Genomic DNA, 18640 nt, shown 5'->3' with positions numbered 1-18640 from the left:
CGATGACATTAATTCCCTGATAATCAAGTATGCACTCAGAGAACAACTAAAAATCCATTGTACTGTAATTTCATCAAATTAAAGAAAATATGTTAACCTTAAAACATGTATCTACCATAAAAATGTGAGTCTCCCTAACTATCCAAACAAACAATTCAAGATTCAATACAATGATTAATGCAAACTTTCCGCAAGAATCATTGTATTCAATCTTAAATGGGAATCTAAGGTTCATTCGTTATGAACAAAAGTTGAATCTAAAGCAAAGCACATTAATGACATACAAATTAAATACAGTGAAATATAACACAACAGATTAGGAAAAACCCTAACCAAACAAGAAAGCAATGGCTACGAAGTCAAGGCAATAGATGGTGGAGCTATCCACCCTCGTCACACGCGCCACTAATGATAAGTCCTCTGATTTGTTAGCGCTGCTAACATATTAGCAGACCTATCATTAGCAGCGCATGTGACGAGGGTGGATAGCTCCACCGTCTGTTACCCTAACTTCGCAGCTATTAATTGATGGTTTTTACAAAACTTCCCGGAATGAAATTTCATAGAATATTTTTCCGATAAATAGATGGATGTGATGTTCACCCTGGGTATTTATTACCTAGCTAGCTAGCTACTGTTCTCTTCTAATTGCAGATTTTACCATTATACCATAGAAGATTTTACCGTTAAGCAATGAGGAAGAACTCATTCATTTGGTGCAACTGGGTTCAATATTAATCTTGGGGTCCAACCATTTCAATTTATGCTTTAGCTACACCTAATGAGTGTGCGCTTCCATTTTGTTCTCAACTTAAAAGACTAGAGAATGATAGAAATGGAATTTCACCAAACAAACCCCATGACCTAGTGGCTAACCTCGTGACTCTGTTAGGCTTGTACATGGAATTTAATTACCAATAGGATAGTTGAAGGTTTTAAGCTCTTGCAGTGACCTATTAGTAAATTAATCTTTTGGTAATATTTTAATTACACTTTTTGAATTTTAATGTAAGGGTTGTGCCTCACTAATAGGATATGTGAAGGTTTTAAGCTCTTGCAACTTATTAAGTCCAGAGGGGTTGTGCCCCACAAACAATTTCTTACCTTCACACTCTTAATACTCTCAAATTGGTGTAGACTTCAATCAATTGTTTTTAAATCTAACACCAGTATATCTGTATATAAATACTTAGACAAATGTCAAAATAGTAGTATGTCAATTTGGTGTAGATCTCACTATATGGTTGCATGGAGCCATGGAACAGAATGTTATTATCCTAGCAGTTCTACTATTGTTGTTGCAGTACATGGTTTCCCTCCATCATAGTACAAGCTGTCTCACTGGCAAGACTAGTAGACTTAGTAGCTAAGATGTTGGGTGAGGGATACATATGAGGCACTCAAGTAGATCAAATACCACATATCATGGGCACAACAAACTATGGCGAACAATATTAATACTAATAGGAAGGAAGTCATTTTCCATATTTATTCCAAATTATGAGAACCGTTGATGGAAATTCTTTTTAGTTTTCCTTTAAAACATTGTTTAATGTTAACTTAAAATGGCATGAACAATAGCAGACAAGTCATATCCTTAACTCAAACAAATCTTTTGCTTTCACATCTCTGTTCAGTGTGATTTTGAATCAACTTTTTCATAAATGAATAACTCTTTTATAATTTCTTAAGAGAATTTTCTTTAGAATAAAAATGATTGTTTTTTTTATGATTGGTTTGGGATAACCATTGAAATATAATAATAGTATAATGATATCCAATGTAGTATTAAGTGTGATTTGCATATTTGGTGAATTTGCCCAAAGACAAAGGGCAAAGTGAAGATTAGAGTAGAAATAGGAATCGTAATTCACAATATATTTGTATAACCTATGTCATTGGCATTGCCAATTATTTATACTCTTCAGTGACTAGTTGCAACTTGGAAAAATATTGTCAATTTAGCTTTGGACAGGTTCTGCAATTCAGGTGCAATTTGCTTATTTGATTCACTTCATGTACTAGGACTCCTAATATGACATTCCATAATCCTAATAGTATTGTCAACATCCCATCATTACGACTTTTAATTATATAGTTAATAAAAAATTATATCATCAACATTGCTAAAGAGAAAGATGGGAAAAAGTAGCAAATAGAATTTGTAGTGAAATGGCATGGGATTGTGGGCCTGGGGAGATTATCAACATCCAGGGGAGAGATGCATGGCTAAGAGCTGATCAGCAAGAGCTTTCATAGGATGAGAATTCCCTATTTCCTCCTTGAGGGCAAGGTGGAATTTCAAGGGGGAAGTATTGTCAGGATGTATAATGTGGAGGGCTGAATAGGGACAGTTGTTAGTTAGTTAGTCCATAAGTTATTTAGTGAGAATAGTTAGTTAGTTAGTTAGTGAGTTAGAGGAGTTTAGTTAGATAAATAAGGAAATCAAATTGGGGAGGGTATTCAACAAATCAGATTAGGGAGTGGGAGGAAAGATTCTTATTCAATTCTCTATTTTGTGTTCCATTTTCAATAGTAAAATTCTCCTCTTTTTGATTCTTTCCACCTAGGTTCCATCTTATTTTCTGAGTTCCTATCAGGTAGTGATGTGTTATGCCTATACTTTGCCCAGTTACTAATACTATAGGAAATCAAACATGTGGGGTAGTTATGATAATAAGAAATACTCTCATTGTCCAAGACCTCAAGAAGTAAGCCTACATGAATTCACATTCATTTAAATTGGGTCTCCTTTGAGCTATGTTACAGAGTTGGAGTATTAGTAATACAACTTTTCCTATTCATACACTAACATATAAGAAAAGAAAGATGCCTAAAATTGATTTTAAATTTAAATACAAAATATTGGCATGCCTGCTAGACTAGAACATCGAAGATTTCAGCAAATAAAAAATTAGTCTCCATATCCTCTTGCTTCCTAATCGAACTGGCTTAGTTTACAATTCTCAATACCCTCCAAATCATGCTGACTATAGATAAACCCTTTCCTTTCCTTGTTCCTCTAATTATAAATATTGCTTTAAGTAGAGATATGGTCCTAATCTTAGATAGACTATCACATCCTAAGCCTAGGAGTACCACCAAAGACAAACCTTAAAGCAATCCTTACTTCTAATATAGTTTTTACCTCATTTTTAGAGAATTCAATTTATAGTAACAGCTAAAAAGGTTTTAGGCTAGCCCATCCAAAACAAAATGGGATAAAATGGACTGATATAAACAAAAACCATTGATTAATTGTTGTTACATTGACAATATATAATACTACCATAAGCAATGGTATAGGATAGCTTAACAATATATAATACATAAAATAGAATAAATTAAGCAAAGAAAAGCTGAGCCACATTGTAAATCATAGAGGAAGTGGTAGATTAGATGAAATCACAGCCACACACTAACAAAGATAGAATCATATAGAAAGGATTTTACATAAGTAATTTGGTGATTTGAACATGTGACTTAAAAAAATATATAGCTTTGTAAAATTGTATTAAGAGTAAATTTAGATAGCCAACAATTTTTGTTTCCAGTAAGACCGTGAGAACTTGAGACACGTATCAACATTCAGATTCTTTCATTTATGCAGATTCCCATATATAGTTAATTATATACATACAAACAAACAAGGTTTTGTGTTTAAGGGGTATTAGCATATAGCCTTTCTGTGTTTGGGTGCCTAGCTTGCGATCAAACCTATGGTCCCAGTCTCATTCAGGACTTGATAATTCTAGGTGTTTATGCCTGAAGAGACACGTAGTGTTTAACATCACTAATGTCAACACTTTGCAAACCCACTGGAACTCTCCTAGTCCCAGACCTGTGAACCACGCACAATACCTTACAAACATGAATGTTGACATTCACTCGCTGTTGGGCCTTGGCGGAAACACACAACGATAAGAGAAAATGAAGAACACCTACCTAGCTACCTATGAAGCATGCAAAGGACATAGTGAATTACCTTACTGTGAGACCCTGTGAGCTATCTAAACGGACTGCAAACTAAGCACCCCAAACGGACCTTGCAGTGACCACGAGTATCACAAACCAAACCCTTGCAGCAGAAATATTGAAAAATAATTGTGGTGCGCATGAGTTCCCTAAACTCACTTATGGTACTCAATACAACATGGTAAAGAGAACTAAGAGTCACAAAACGTACCTTCAATGGAGAAGAACAGAGTGATGAAATCCTATCCCCCAAGGGCATTGGATAGAAGACTCCAAGAAGATTGGGTCAGAGATGCAAAGAGAAGGCCCAAGGGTTCTCATGAGCCTTAGGATAGATTTCGGGCCCATAGACTAAGTATGAGCCCACTTATCTTTGTACATATTAGATTAAGGTTTCATTATTTTTGGGCCTTGTATTTAGGGTTCCATAATGTAGGTAGGGTACCCTAGAAATGTAGGATTTTTCAGCCCTTGTATTTTAGGGCACCTAGACTAGTTTTTGTATTAGGGGTAGTTTTGTAATTTCACATGCATTAAGTGAATATTTGATGTGTGTGTTGGAAAATAAATTTAATTGAATTGGGAGAAGCCCAATCCAATTAAATTTTAGAGGGGGAGGTGAGCATTTGCTTGCTACACCCCATTGTCACATCATATAGTCACACTTTGTGCATGTCCTTCATGCTTTACATGCCTCATGCCACCTAAGCATACTTAGTGGAGAATATTGGACTTGATCTTGGATTAGTGGGCTGAACCATAGCCAAAATTCACTAGTCATAATTAGTGAAATTTTGGCTCCATAAATTCAATTTCAAATTCAAGTGAAATTTGAATAGAAATTCAAATTTCCCTCCAATTGTGTGTGCATTTTTTGAAACTTTGATCATTTGAAAATTAAACTTCAGATTTCAGAGCTCTTTTAGAGCACAAAATTTCGTGCTCTTCTCTTCCTCTCCCTTCATTCATCTCCTTCTTCCTCCAAGCTCTTATCCATGGCCTCCTATGGTGGTGAGCTTCTTCTAGACTCATATTCTCCTTGAAGTGGCATCTCTTCTCTCTCTTCCTTCTTCATTCCACTGACATTCATCTTCCAAGAAGTAAAGGAATCCATTAATGAAGAAGATCCTTGGCCTACAAGCTCCAATTGAGCTTACATCACAGAGCGCGAATAAGAACCTTTGATGGAGATGAACAGTCACAATTAGGTTACAGTGTGACGGTCTCGATTAGGTTGCAGAGACAAACAGTCGCGAAGAAGAACCTTCGATAGAGAAGAACAGAGCGCGAGCAAAATAGGGCTCACGTTCTAATATTTTAAATGTAAGTCCAACATCGGTTATCAATTCAAAACCAATGTTAACATTAACATTGGTGTTCTAGAAGAAACCGATGTTAACATATCTTATGTTAACATTGGTTTTCTCAAAAACTGATGTTAATTAACTGATGTTAACATCGGTTATTAAAAAACCGATGTTACCAATTTAACGTTAACACTGGTTTTTCAAAAACTGATGTTAACGTCAGTTAATTAACATCGGTTTTTGAGAAAACTAATGTTAACCACTACACATTAATTATAATTATGCCACCGCGTTAACCTTAATATCATTTTTTCTCAAAACCGATGTTAAAGTGACGATGCTAAATCTACTTTTTCTAGTTGTGCTTGCCACCATTTTCAACTTCAGCAGAGGGTAAAAGTCATCTGAAAGTTTCAGAAATGGATAGCTTCACTACTAGGAAATAAGGTTTTTACATCGGTTATTTAAGACTTTCAACATCAGTTATTAACCGATGTTGAAAGTAATATCGTTAACATCGGTTTTTCAAAACCGATGTTAACTAATAAATACAACATCGGTTATTTAAATAGCCGATGTTACATGATAAAAATTTTGAAAAAAGAAAGTTATAAATTTTCATACCAACATCAGTTTTTTTAAATAACCAATGTTAACTGGCACTAACAACATCAGTTTTATAAATACCCAATGTTGTTTAAATAACCGATGTTGTTAGTGCCAGTTAACATCTATTATTTAAAAAATTGATGTTGTTAGTGCCAGTTAACACCCTAGAGTCTGCACAAGCGATTACCATAAACTGTACTTGGATTTATCAGTTAAAGACCACCATAACCAATAAATTAAGCTAAAATATGATGTTTTATAGATTATTCATGAAAAAAGAGTGAGCAGTTTAGAAACAAATAAATTAAATGCCAAATGGAATAGGTAAATCTGTTATCACCTTTGGAAATTGAGCTTCAGCAAGGGCTTGAAAATGCTCCAACTCTTTTCTGTCTAGAAGAAATATAGCTTATAAGACTTTATACTAACAAGAAGAAATAAATTTTTGCAAAGCTAAAAAAATGTACAACCAGACTCTTACATATATTTTTGGTTCTTGAAACTCAGAAACCTCTGTTTCATCAAAAAACAAGTTTTGATAGCCATCAATTTCAGCCATATTCCCTTTATCAAGACCTTGGTTTTCTCGATCGTGTTTGACACAATTACTATGACTCTTTGGTTGTTTCTCCCTACAGTTAATGAAGAAAAATAATTGTAACAATTGAATCTTACTTCCTAGTCCATATTCAAATCATTAAGCCAAATTCACAATTTTCCACAAATTGGTCACAGATGAATGTGCGTATAAAACATTAGTTTAACTGTCATAATTGAAAGAAAAAGAAAATTCACAATTACTTTTTCCCGGAACATAAATTCACTCTTGAAGGTTCAACAAAATTTATGAAGGAAATATAAGGAAATTCAACTTACTTGATCGAAGGCAACGATGTTGCTGCACGGCAACGGACCATTTGTACCCAATCCATCTTAAAAATCCAACAAGACAAGAGAAAAGCAAACAACAAAGCATCAGAACAAAGCATTGAAACAAACAAATAAGAAAAAATTAAGAAGTAATGTTTGATTAATAGCTTAACATAGGACTATATTGGAGAAACTCACAAAGTTTGGCCAAGGCCTTGCTATGGAGGAGCTGGTTGGAGTAGAAAAGCATAAGCACCAACATGAGTCATAGACGTATGAACCCACTAAAGGTGCCTTTGAATAGAGAAGTGAACTTATTCTGGACCCTGGAATATGCATCAGCATGCAATGAAATTACATTATTAAAATAATTACATAAAAAAAAATTAAAACAACATCTTTGGACAATTGAAAATTGCTAGGTGAAGCAATGTACTCACTAATTGGCCAAAACATCTCTTCTCCTCTCCAACAAATCGTGACTAGAGACTACAAAGTGCAAAACTCCCTTCGAAGTACAACACATGCTATATTTATCCTTATTTTCATTATCATTAAATTAATTAACTTAATTCACGTGCTCTATATTTAGTATGAATCTGGGTATTTTTCAACCAAACTCAAGATTAATCTTTAGAAATATTAAGATTAATTCAAAGGATTGATCTCTTTTAATAAATATTTTTATACACAAATTAGGATCAAACCATAACGACATGTTTTATTATAATCCAGTTCAGAACAATTTAACGACATGTTTTTATACACAAACTAGGGCTCACCCTGTTTTAGACAAGAGACAGATAAAGATCAGGAAAAAGAAAAGGGAAAGGTTTCAAAACATAGCATAGCAGGAGGTGACCTTTGACATTTTTTTCAAGAGAACAATGACTTCAGAAACAACATTATTACATGCTCTGGCTATCCACATAATTTTTGAGAGGTCGCCAAGTTAATCTTGCTACCACCAATTGAATCCTTCCATTGTTGTGTTATTGTCTTAATCTGTGTATAGAAGTTAACCCCTGCCTTGCCTGTAATTCAACAAAGCACATCAAATTCATATCAGACAGTATCTATATCATAATCAAAATGTAACTCCTAAATAATGTAATTGGTAAACAAGTGCAGAAGAGCTAGGTTTGGTAGAAATCATTGTACTATAGAAGTTGAGATCACCAGCAAACGATGCCTTGATGCCAACCTGGTTCAAATGCACTCACAAGTCATTATCCATAAGAGTAACACTATCAAAATATATTTATTAAAAGAAATACTAGTAATATGTTCTCTAAAATTCTTTTGGATCCTTATGGATGAAATTCATGTTAGTCTTATTAAGTCTGCCGCTCTCATTAATCATTTCCAAACCAGTAGAACTTGCATGAAATTCAACTAATATGATAGTGAATCAAATCAAAAGACTTAAACATAATATAATATGATACCATGGTTTTGAGCCTCCAACAAAAACAACTGTGCTGAGAGCCATACACCTTTGTCCAACAACACCAAAACCAGTAGCAACTAAAGCATTAAGAGTAGAATCAACATTTGCATCTGGCATGACAATCACATGATTTTTGGCTCCCATGTTAGACTGTAAACAATAGCATATTAGTTTCCCAACTTCATATCCTTGTGTGGTTATAAACCCAAAATTTTACCAAGGGGAGAAAAAAACTATGCATACCTACCTGAACGCGTTTCCCTTTAGTTGCTGCTCTTGAATATATGTGCATTTCGGCCTTTGATACAAAAATAAGAACATCAAATAAGAATATAAAGTAATATAGGGGGTCTATCATTTACAAAATCTAAGCATTTGATCACTAGACCTCTTCTATCTATCATTTAAAGCACAGTTAAACCTAAAAAATATCCAATTTTGCTCTCAAGTAACAGGATTGCCTTTGGCTAGTTTAAGGTCACAAAAGAAGAATAACATGAAATCATGAATTGGAGAAAACAAACAAGTATTAAATGACTTACAAAATTTGAACCAACAAAGGATATGGCTTTGATGTCGTCGTCATCACAAATAGCATTCACAATATCTTGCTCTAGTTGTATGATTAAGAAAATCAATCAGTAGGAAAAACAAAGAACAAATAATGCACGACACGTCATAATGTGACAAGCTGTCACCCTTGGAAAAATAGTTTTATGAATAAAATCAAATTTATGATAGTATTGACTATTCTTTGTATGGTACAAGTGCAATATTATATGCAAATTTTAGATTTAAAACTTGAATTTATGATGAAATCACCAATGCCAAATGAGCCAAATGAGCCAATCACAAAAAAAAAAGGTGAAAAAAAAAAGTATAATAAAAATCTAGGTTATGACATAATGATGCAATCCTACCCCCAAGGGCATTGGATAGAAGACTCCGAGAAGATTAGGCCAAAGATGCAAGAGAAGGCCTTAGGGTTCTCATGAGCCTTAGGGTAGATTTTGGGCCCATGAGCTAAGTATGAGCCCACTTATCTTTGTACATATTAGATTAAGGTTTTATTAATTTTGGGTCTTGTATTTAGGGCTCCATAATATAGGTAGGGTACCCTCGAAATATAGGATTTTCCGACCCTTATATTTTAGGGCACCTAGACTAGTTTTTGTATTAGGGGTAGTTTTGTAATTTCACATGCACTAAGTGAATATTTGATGTTTGTGGTTGGAAATAAATTTAATTGAATTGGTAGAAGCCCAATCCAATTAAATTTTAGAGGGGGAGGTGAGCATTTGCTTACTACACCCCATTGTCATATCATATAGTCACACTTTGTGCATATCTTTCATGCTTTACATGCCTCATGACACCTAAGCACACTTAGTGGAGAATCTTGGATTAGTGGGCTGAACCATAACTAAAATTCACTAATCATGATTAGTGAAATTTTGGCTCCACAAATTCAATTTCAAATTCAAGTGAAATTTGAATTGAAATTCAAATTTTCCTCCAATTTTGTGTGACACTTAGACTATAAATAGAGGTCATGTGTGTGCATTTTTTAAACTTTGATCATTTGAAAATTAAACTTCAAAGTTCAGAGATTTCTTAGAGCATAAAATTTCGTGCTCTTCTCTCCCTCTCCCTTCATTCATCTCCTTCTTCCTCCAAGCTCTTATCCATGACCTCCTATGGTGGTGAGCTTCTTCTAGACTCATCATCTCCTTGAAGTGGCGTCTCCTCTCTCTCTTCCTTCTCCATTCCGCTGCCATTCATCTTCCAAGAAGCAAAGGAATCCATTGATGAAGAAGATCCTAGGCCTTCAAGCTCCAATGGAGCTTACATCACGTGGGTTCGATGAACTATATTTAAGACACCTTTAGGCAAACCACCCTCCAATGCCAATTCTGCAAGCATTACAAATGACTATTGAATAAAGATTACTCGTGTACAATATTGCTCCTAGAAAAAGGTTTTTGAAAAATTCTTTATTTTAGAACTGAAGATCACAACCAAAACTATATATTTAAATGCAAGGAGAAACTGAGGTGTGAAAAAAATTAAATGTCAATAACACTTTCTTGGAACTTGCAACTTTGTGCCTTGAATATCATTTTCAAAATATGCAACTCTTGGACGCTATCAATAGCAATACAGATGAATTGCCTACTGACCGCAAAATTATTTACACTTGCTGAAGAGGTTATATTAGAGGCAATTATGTTATTCAGAAAGTTTCTAGCTCAAGTTGTTCATGGTACAATTTAGGCTGATAGATTTGAAATGCCTTAAGCTTGCTTTGAATGACAAACAATATTAGAATCTATTTTTCCATTATAACATTATATTATGCTCCAGATTGAGGAGATAATTCAAGGGGGTATTGATAGACAACCAAAATTAATAGAAAACATTACCCGGGTCTTTCTCTGATGGTTTTAGAACAAAGGTATTACCACAGGTAATAGCCATAGGAAACATCTGCAGATGATAGACATTCAGAATTTGTTATCATATCCATATTATGTACATTACATTGTTGTGAGAAATATATAAGAAAATCAATCAGGCTAATTATTTCTGGATCATTCTACAAAGTAGACTTTTTCTATCTCATGCTTGCTAACACAAACGATGACCAACCAAGTAATGGAGCTGAATGTGAAATATTAATTAGTTAGCAAAAAAACCCATCCAAAAGATACAAGACTGCTTACCCACTAGGGAATCATTGCTGGAAAGTTGAAAGGACAAATACCAACACAAACACCAAGTGGTTCTCTAATGCTGTAAGTATCAATCCCATGCGATACATTGGAAACATACTCCCCCATTTGCAGAGTTGCCATCCCACAAGCATGTTCCACCACCTCTAAATGACAAAGATAAATATTCAGAGAATTGCATTATAAAAAATTATGAGCATAGCTATTATCACATTACAACATCTTCTCAAGCAACATAATAGAAATACCAACCTAAACCACAAAATACATCTCCTTGGGCATCCTTCAATGTCTTTCCTTGTTCAGTGGTCACATTCAGAGCAAGCTTATCCTAAAACAATTACAAAGTGGTGATCCATGGACAACTATCAAATGTAAAAAAAATGATACATTATGAAGCATTAAATTGATTGCAGCAAAATATATATACACACATTAATTTACAAAATCACCCCCAGGCAGCAATTATGTTCTTTCTAGGGTTCACAATTATACACTACATTACGGAAAACACTACTAGACTATAGTATCGACCCAATTTTGAATATCATTGAACTCACTTATGGATAAAACATTACCTCGATGATCGTAGTTGAGGCATTTCTTGCGGTCCCGAACACAAAAAGCATAAGCTTCCTGCGTGAATTGCTCAAGGAACTTCTCCTGCAATGAAAATGAGGCAAACGATGAAGCAAAATGAAGAATGATAGAGGCATCAAAAAAGAGGAGAAGACGCAAGGAATTGAAAACCTACCACAGCGTTGTTGATGGCCAACATTGCTTCCTGAGAAACACGCATATCAGGATCTTCGCCCTTCATCATTGTTCTGATGCGATTCATCGGAAACATGTTCATTTTCCCCTCTTCTCCTTTTCCTTTTGCTGATCCCTATTTGGATCCCTCATCTCGCTGTTTCAAAGTGTCGTTGCCGAGGTTGGGTTTCTTAGTCTTCTTCTTGTTCTCCTCTTTGGCGATTTCTCTATCCCTCTTCGTTTTGCCATCGGTTTGAGGGATTTCAGCGTTTTTGGTTTTCTTCTTTGGCGATTTTGGCAAACTCAGTGTAGCAGAAGGCGGAGAGGAGGGCGCAGAAGCCGACAATGGCAATTAAAATAAGAGTAAACACCTAATTCAAATTAAATACTAGTAGTATCTTAAAATTTCATTAATTTATCTACACTATCCATCCATTTGTAAGTAAAAATCTTTTTTATTTTAACTACAATTTGGGTGTAGGTACAAGTTTTTATAAGGTTTTACCTACACTACATAATTGTAGGTAATTTTTTTTTAATATTTTATCAAGATTTACCTATACTAAAAATTGTAAGTATAAGTCTTTGAATTTAACCTACATTAAACAATGATAGGTAATAAAGTATTTTTAAATTTTACTTAGACTAATTTATGTCTGTAGGTAAAGGTGTTTGTAGGTATAAGGTATTTTTCTTGTAGTGATCTAGTAAATTCTTTAATTTTTTGAAATACGCATTTGATTTTTTAGGTGACCATCACAAGCTACTTTCAGTATTTGGTATGCCCACGACAAGGGGTATGCATAATTTGGAATGAAATGAATAATTACTTTTCATTTTATACTTTTCTATTTTTTATTATTACATGTTTCTTATTTTTTTTATACTTTAACATATTACATTTGTACATTAAAATGGTTGTTTTAGAGTATATGTTTGTAAAATTATTTATATTAAATTTCAATGAACTGAATTAAAATTTAAAGTTTTATTAATTAATTCTAAAAAATATATATTTAATTGAGTATTAAAATAAATTTTGACAAAAAAAATTCATCACTATTTAAATATAATTTTTTTCTCTGTTTCTTCTTTCCTAAATATTTTTTTTATTAAATTTATCAAAAAATTCACATAATTAACAAATGAGGTTAAAAATAAAAAAAATGAAAAATGTAATAAAAACAAATTACATGTGAATTATATAATTAACTCAAAATTTAAAGACTTAAAACATAATTTTTGTGTCTCATGAAAATATTTTTATTTTTGTTCTAAAAAATTTGTTTAAAAATAATGAAAATATCATTTTTTAAAATCCTACAAATATACGAGATAACTATAATTATTTAATTATTTAAATTAAACCACTGTAACACATATTTTTAATAAATCAAATTAATATATACAAATATTTTAATTTACTTTAAATTTAAAGATAATATGATAATATAAATATAGTAGGATTTCATAGAATTTTTAAACAATATTCTCCATTTACCTTTCTAAGAAGAAAAAACTAATTTTTTTATTTTTATAATAATTAAATAAAATATATTAATAATAAATTTTAATTTTTTTTATGATATAATTGTTTTTACCAACATTCTATAAAAATTATATAAAAGTTAAATTCTATTATTAAAAAAAATTATTTTCAAATTAACTAATATCAAATAATTTATATAAATGTTTGTTATATTTAAATGATAATCATGAAATAATAAAAATAAAATTACGTAATTCATTTTAAAAATTTAGGTTAATTTTTAAATGCTTACCTTTTGAATTTTTTTTTATTAATTATTATATTTTTTAATTAAAATATAATTAATAACACAATATATGATTTTTTAAAAAATATATAAATAATTAAAAAAAAAAGTTTATATTAACATCAGTTATTTGAAAACCGATGTCGTTAAGCACTTATATCATTCAGTTTTAACATCGGTCATTTGAAAACCGATGTTGTAAATGTCGTTAAGCACTTACAACATCGGTTTTCAAATAACCGATGTTAAAATCACACTAAATTCAGTTTTAACATTGGTTATTTGAAAACCGATGTTATAAGTGCTTAACGACATCGGTTTTCAAATAACCGATGTTAATAGGGTGATGTTAAAACTCATTTTTTTAGTAGTGCTTCTTTCTAGAAGTTGGTGAGGCATTCCATGCCTGCCATCCTCTCCTTTGTGTCCTTCTCACGTGATTGTTTTAACGCTTCCTCCATTTCTTTCTTCGATTAGATCTAAAGAAGAGTGAGTGACCTTCTTCAGATCGTAGGTTCATTGATCAAGTCAAGATCGACGTCGCCAAGGTCGAGGTCTTCATCGGTGCATGTCCATCGAGGCGGCAAAATTTTAGGGTCCTCTCTGCTGTGAGTGTTAGTAGTGTGAGTGAGTGTAACTGAGCTAGATGCAACCCTTCAATTTTTAATTGCTGGAAGAGAAATGAAATCAGGACGATTTTACAAAAACATGTTGTAGAACATATGTTTCTAATACGGTTTTTATAAAACTATTTTTGTTGAAGTCATTCATATTACAAAATTATCACCACAATTGAATCTAAGACGATTCTTGGAACACTGTCGTCATTTTCCTGTCGTAGAATGTAACTTTTTTAGTAGTAATGTTATATGTTCTAATAGTATAAAATTTGTGGTTCAATACACATTGTAATTTCATTCAACTGAGGCAACATTGTCTTATTGGACTGAAACATCTACTAAACACATAATCAAATTAATTAGTGAATCCGGATCGAAGGCAGCAATAGAGTCATCACTCATGCATAACATAAATAATGCAGCAGCAAGGGAAGATTGGGATATAGGAACGTTGGCATTATAAGGTGCCAAGGGTGTGCTGGTAATTAATGGTCCTGTAGTACGTACATGTGTTAGATATAACCATTTAATAGGTGATAATAGAATATGATTATAGAACAGACAAATAAAAATATTAAGTGTTATCTGACGATCGAGTTTATAGTGGCAGCATTTGCGTGTAACAAGAAAAACAAAGGTAGTTAAGTGACCCATATTAGTTCATTTAATCAAGAAATGGTACAATAACTGGGTTTTTACTTTACTCCTTTATACAACTATTTTTTAGATTTTTATAATATATTTTGGTGCAGAGATTGGTAAGTGCAGAGATTTTTATAATATGCAACCTGCCAATATTAGAGACTAACACAAACAAGATAGAAGGAAAACCAAAACTAGTGTAGTAATTAATTTCCATTGTTTAAATAATGTAGGTTTTTTTGAAACAGAATAAATAATTACATATCCCTTGAAATACAAATTAGGAAGTCCATTTCAAAAAATTACTTCTCAATAATAAAAATTCATGTCGCTGCGTTCAATATATATTTATATTGCTGATGATTTAAATTTTTTGAAAGAATATAAACTGGATAATTTGCTGTTTTTAGTCATTGAAAGATTATAAAGAATGTAATAATTTATTATTATTATTATTATTATTATTATTATTAGCAATTTTATTTTAATGAGACATATTCTCAGTGAGTATTTCTACCATGATAATTGGGACTCTCACGTGGTCTGTGGCCAAGATACCAAGAGCTTCAAATTTCTGCCATGAATACACTTTTCGCTTTAATAAAAAAAACCATGAGAAAAAATCAAGAAGGCTAAGAAGTTTAAAATTATCTATCTAAGCCTTTCTATCTAAGCCTATGAAAGCTTCCTCCAAATATAAGTGCTTAAAATTATCTTTGCGGTTATCTCATTAACGATGACTTGTTGCACTAGTCTTGGTGTTTTCCATATAATAGCAATGGCAATTATGCTGCCAGCACACAATAATAAAACACCGTCAACATTGGTTTGGTAACTTTATAAATCATTTTCCAAAATTCAAATTGGTATAGTCAAAATTTCAACTTACAGTCAACCTGACATTGTACAAACCACAATAATCTTAAATCAAACTTGATGCATTAGAAGGTGGCACTGGGCACATGCTTACTCGTATCATAACATGCCCCAAAAGATTTCAACATTATAAAAGTTGTTTATATCTACAAAATAATGAAAACAACAACTATTTCTCTCACAAGAATCACTAAAAATAGTACAAAATATATGGACGAAAATTGTCAATGAATTGTATATGTGCGACATAATTCCCTCTAAGTTTTATCTTGTAAAATCCAACAACAAATAATCACGTTAATTAATGTTAACATGTCAATTGTTGGTACCTATGGCTATGGCAATTTATTCGTACCATTAGCATATAGGAATTATGTTCTTTTATATACACATTCACAAACTCAAGTTTTCTCACACATGAAGGAATTAATGTTAACATGTCGGTACAATAATCATAACCAAAAGACAACAACTTCTGGCCTTTATGAATTGGTTATCACTTTATGAGTTCAAACACATGATAGATATAATAGCACAATTTCAGCCTAAATTGACAGAGTATTCATTTTGTGGTAGAAGTTTATCATTGTTCTTCTCCCATACAACACTAATGGTGGTTCAAACCAAGCATCACATAGGTCAGTTTCTCATTTTCTAAATGAATAGGTTTACATAACATCAGTACCTAAACACTAGCAACTGTGAATCGAACTGAGAAGAAGAAAGAGTAAGATCTCAAAGCAATGAAAATGGAGTTCCATTTCCATGTTGCTTCTCTTTCTCATCTTCTTCCTCTCATCAACAACAACAAGCACCAGTGGCTACAATTTCCTCAACTATCAATATGGGCACACACACACACCTTTCACTGTGCTAGATGAAATAGAAAGAGAAAGAGAGATACCTGACAGAGACGCGACACTTCAGCGAGATGTGGCTGTGGTAGAAGACATCAACGACAAAGTGCGAAGACACAACATTGTAGTGTGATGTGGCAGCAAGAGATAGAGAGGCAAAGAGTGGAGGCAAAGGGGTGAGAGAGAAGGAGTTGAGATAGCGAGGAAGAGAGCGCAAGAAATTAGGGCTCGTGGAGACAATTCATATTTTTTTAAATGTAAATTCAACATTGGTTTTCACTAAAAATCGATGTTAGCTTAACATTTCACAACATCAATTTTGGAAAAAAAAAACCAATGTTAACGAACTCATGTTAACATTAATTTTTCAAAATCCGATATTAATGAACTCATGATATTTACGAACCTGAATCCCTTTGGAAATTAAAAGGAATAGTTACCTTTATGTTGACTTTCTAAGACACTTTTCAAAAAATCGTCTTAGAATGTACACTTTCTAAGACGATTATCTGAAAATCGTATTAGAAAGTCATTTTCATGAAGGAATGGATTGTGAACATTTGCATGCTTTTTACTTGATCATGCTCTTGTAAAAAAAGATCTTGACCATGCTAGGGAAGTTAGGTTGAAAGTTCATTTCTGACCAAGATGTTATTGTTACTTTTGTTCAAAGCTAAGTACTATCCGAAGAAAAAAAAATTGGATGTCTGTTAGGGACACAATCCAAGTTTTTTGTGACATAGCATCTATCACAGACAATGGTTAAGGAAAGCATTAGATGAAAATTAGGGGTTGGGAGTAAAATAAATGTTTGGAAAGATTCATGGCTTTGTGCAAATGGCAGTTCTTATGTTCAATCTCTTCCAAGTGCAAATATTGAAAGATTGAGGGTGAAAGATTTGATTGATAATTCATCTAGATCCTGGAATCAAAATTTTATTCATGAGATATTCATTGAGCCTGATGCACATCATCTCATGTCTATGCATATTCTTTTTTACAACGAGGAGCACATGTTGAGATGGAAGCTTAGCAAAGATGGAAAATATTCTGTGAAGTCTTCTTATTATCATTTCATGGAGAATATGATTTAAAATGCATTTTCATTACTAAACAGTACACCACAAATCCTAAATCCAAATTAACAAAAGGAGTATATATTTAAGACAGTGAGTAATTACCTTAATACATACCCAAATTTTAACATAACATGAAAGAGAGAGTCAATAATAAATAATCCTTCATAAACGAAATATTCAATTATTAATTATTTGCATGATTAAAACAAGTTTTTTTTCTGGATATTAGTTAAATTCATTAAATTTTACTCATTTCATAAAAAAAGAACTTCATTTTCTAAATTATTCTTTTTATATCATAACATTATTAAAAACAGTGATGATTAATATTTTTAATATAAATAAAATTACAAATAATATTTCCAATCAATTATTTTTAAAAAAATCATACTATATTTTTTGCATATTTAAATTATATTTTTCTATTTAAAATAAACTAGTGTGACGCATAGGTGTTACATCTAGGATATAATCAAATGAGACTTGAATAGAAATATTAAATGCATAATTTAATTTCAATTTCAGTTTTATACTTATATTGATTATTATAATCTCTATTCTACTTCTCCAATTTACATTTCATCAAAAACACTCATAATATATTATATTTAATGGAAATAACATTTAACCATATTATTTAATTTGACTATATATATTATATTCAATAAAAATATTATTTTATTTAATAAAAAGATAATAAATATACTATGTCTAGTAATTACAAAACGTAAGTATTTAATTTATTTGTTTAGTTCGACTATATATTATAGTAATTAATAGATACATTTTAAAGGTTTTTTTGATAGAAGACTTTTTTTTAAGGCAATTGGACAATTAATTTCATTTATAACATATTCATTATAGTATTTATGAAACATACCATTTAATTAAGTTACATCATATTATTAAATATCTCATTCATTAATGTAATAAGTGCTATTAATTAAAATAGGACAGCTGGAAAAGAAACAAGTAGCAAAAAGTCAAAAGCATATTTATTATAAATTAATGGAAAACCTTAATTATATATATATATATATATATATATATATATATATATATATATATATATATATATATATATATAAACTTATT

At 31.8% G+C, this 18640-nt stretch overlaps 2 pseudogenes; both read right to left on the bottom strand.

Annotated features, from left to right (window-relative positions):
- Positions 1-7682: 7682 nt before the first annotated feature.
- On the bottom strand, positions 7683-11379 carry LOC114386130 (annotated as a pseudogene).
- An 80-nt stretch (positions 11380-11459) lies between these two features.
- On the bottom strand, positions 11460-12048 carry LOC114386129 (annotated as a pseudogene).
- Positions 12049-18640: the final 6592 nt, after the last annotated feature.

Source organism: Glycine soja, chromosome 15, assembly GCF_004193775.1.
Source record: "Glycine soja cultivar W05 chromosome 15, ASM419377v2, whole genome shotgun sequence".
In the NCBI taxonomy this organism is placed as follows: domain Eukaryota; kingdom Viridiplantae; phylum Streptophyta; class Magnoliopsida; order Fabales; family Fabaceae; genus Glycine; species Glycine soja.
The sequence above is the reverse complement of the archived record's forward strand: the minus strand, read 5'-3'. Positions and strand labels throughout refer to the sequence as shown.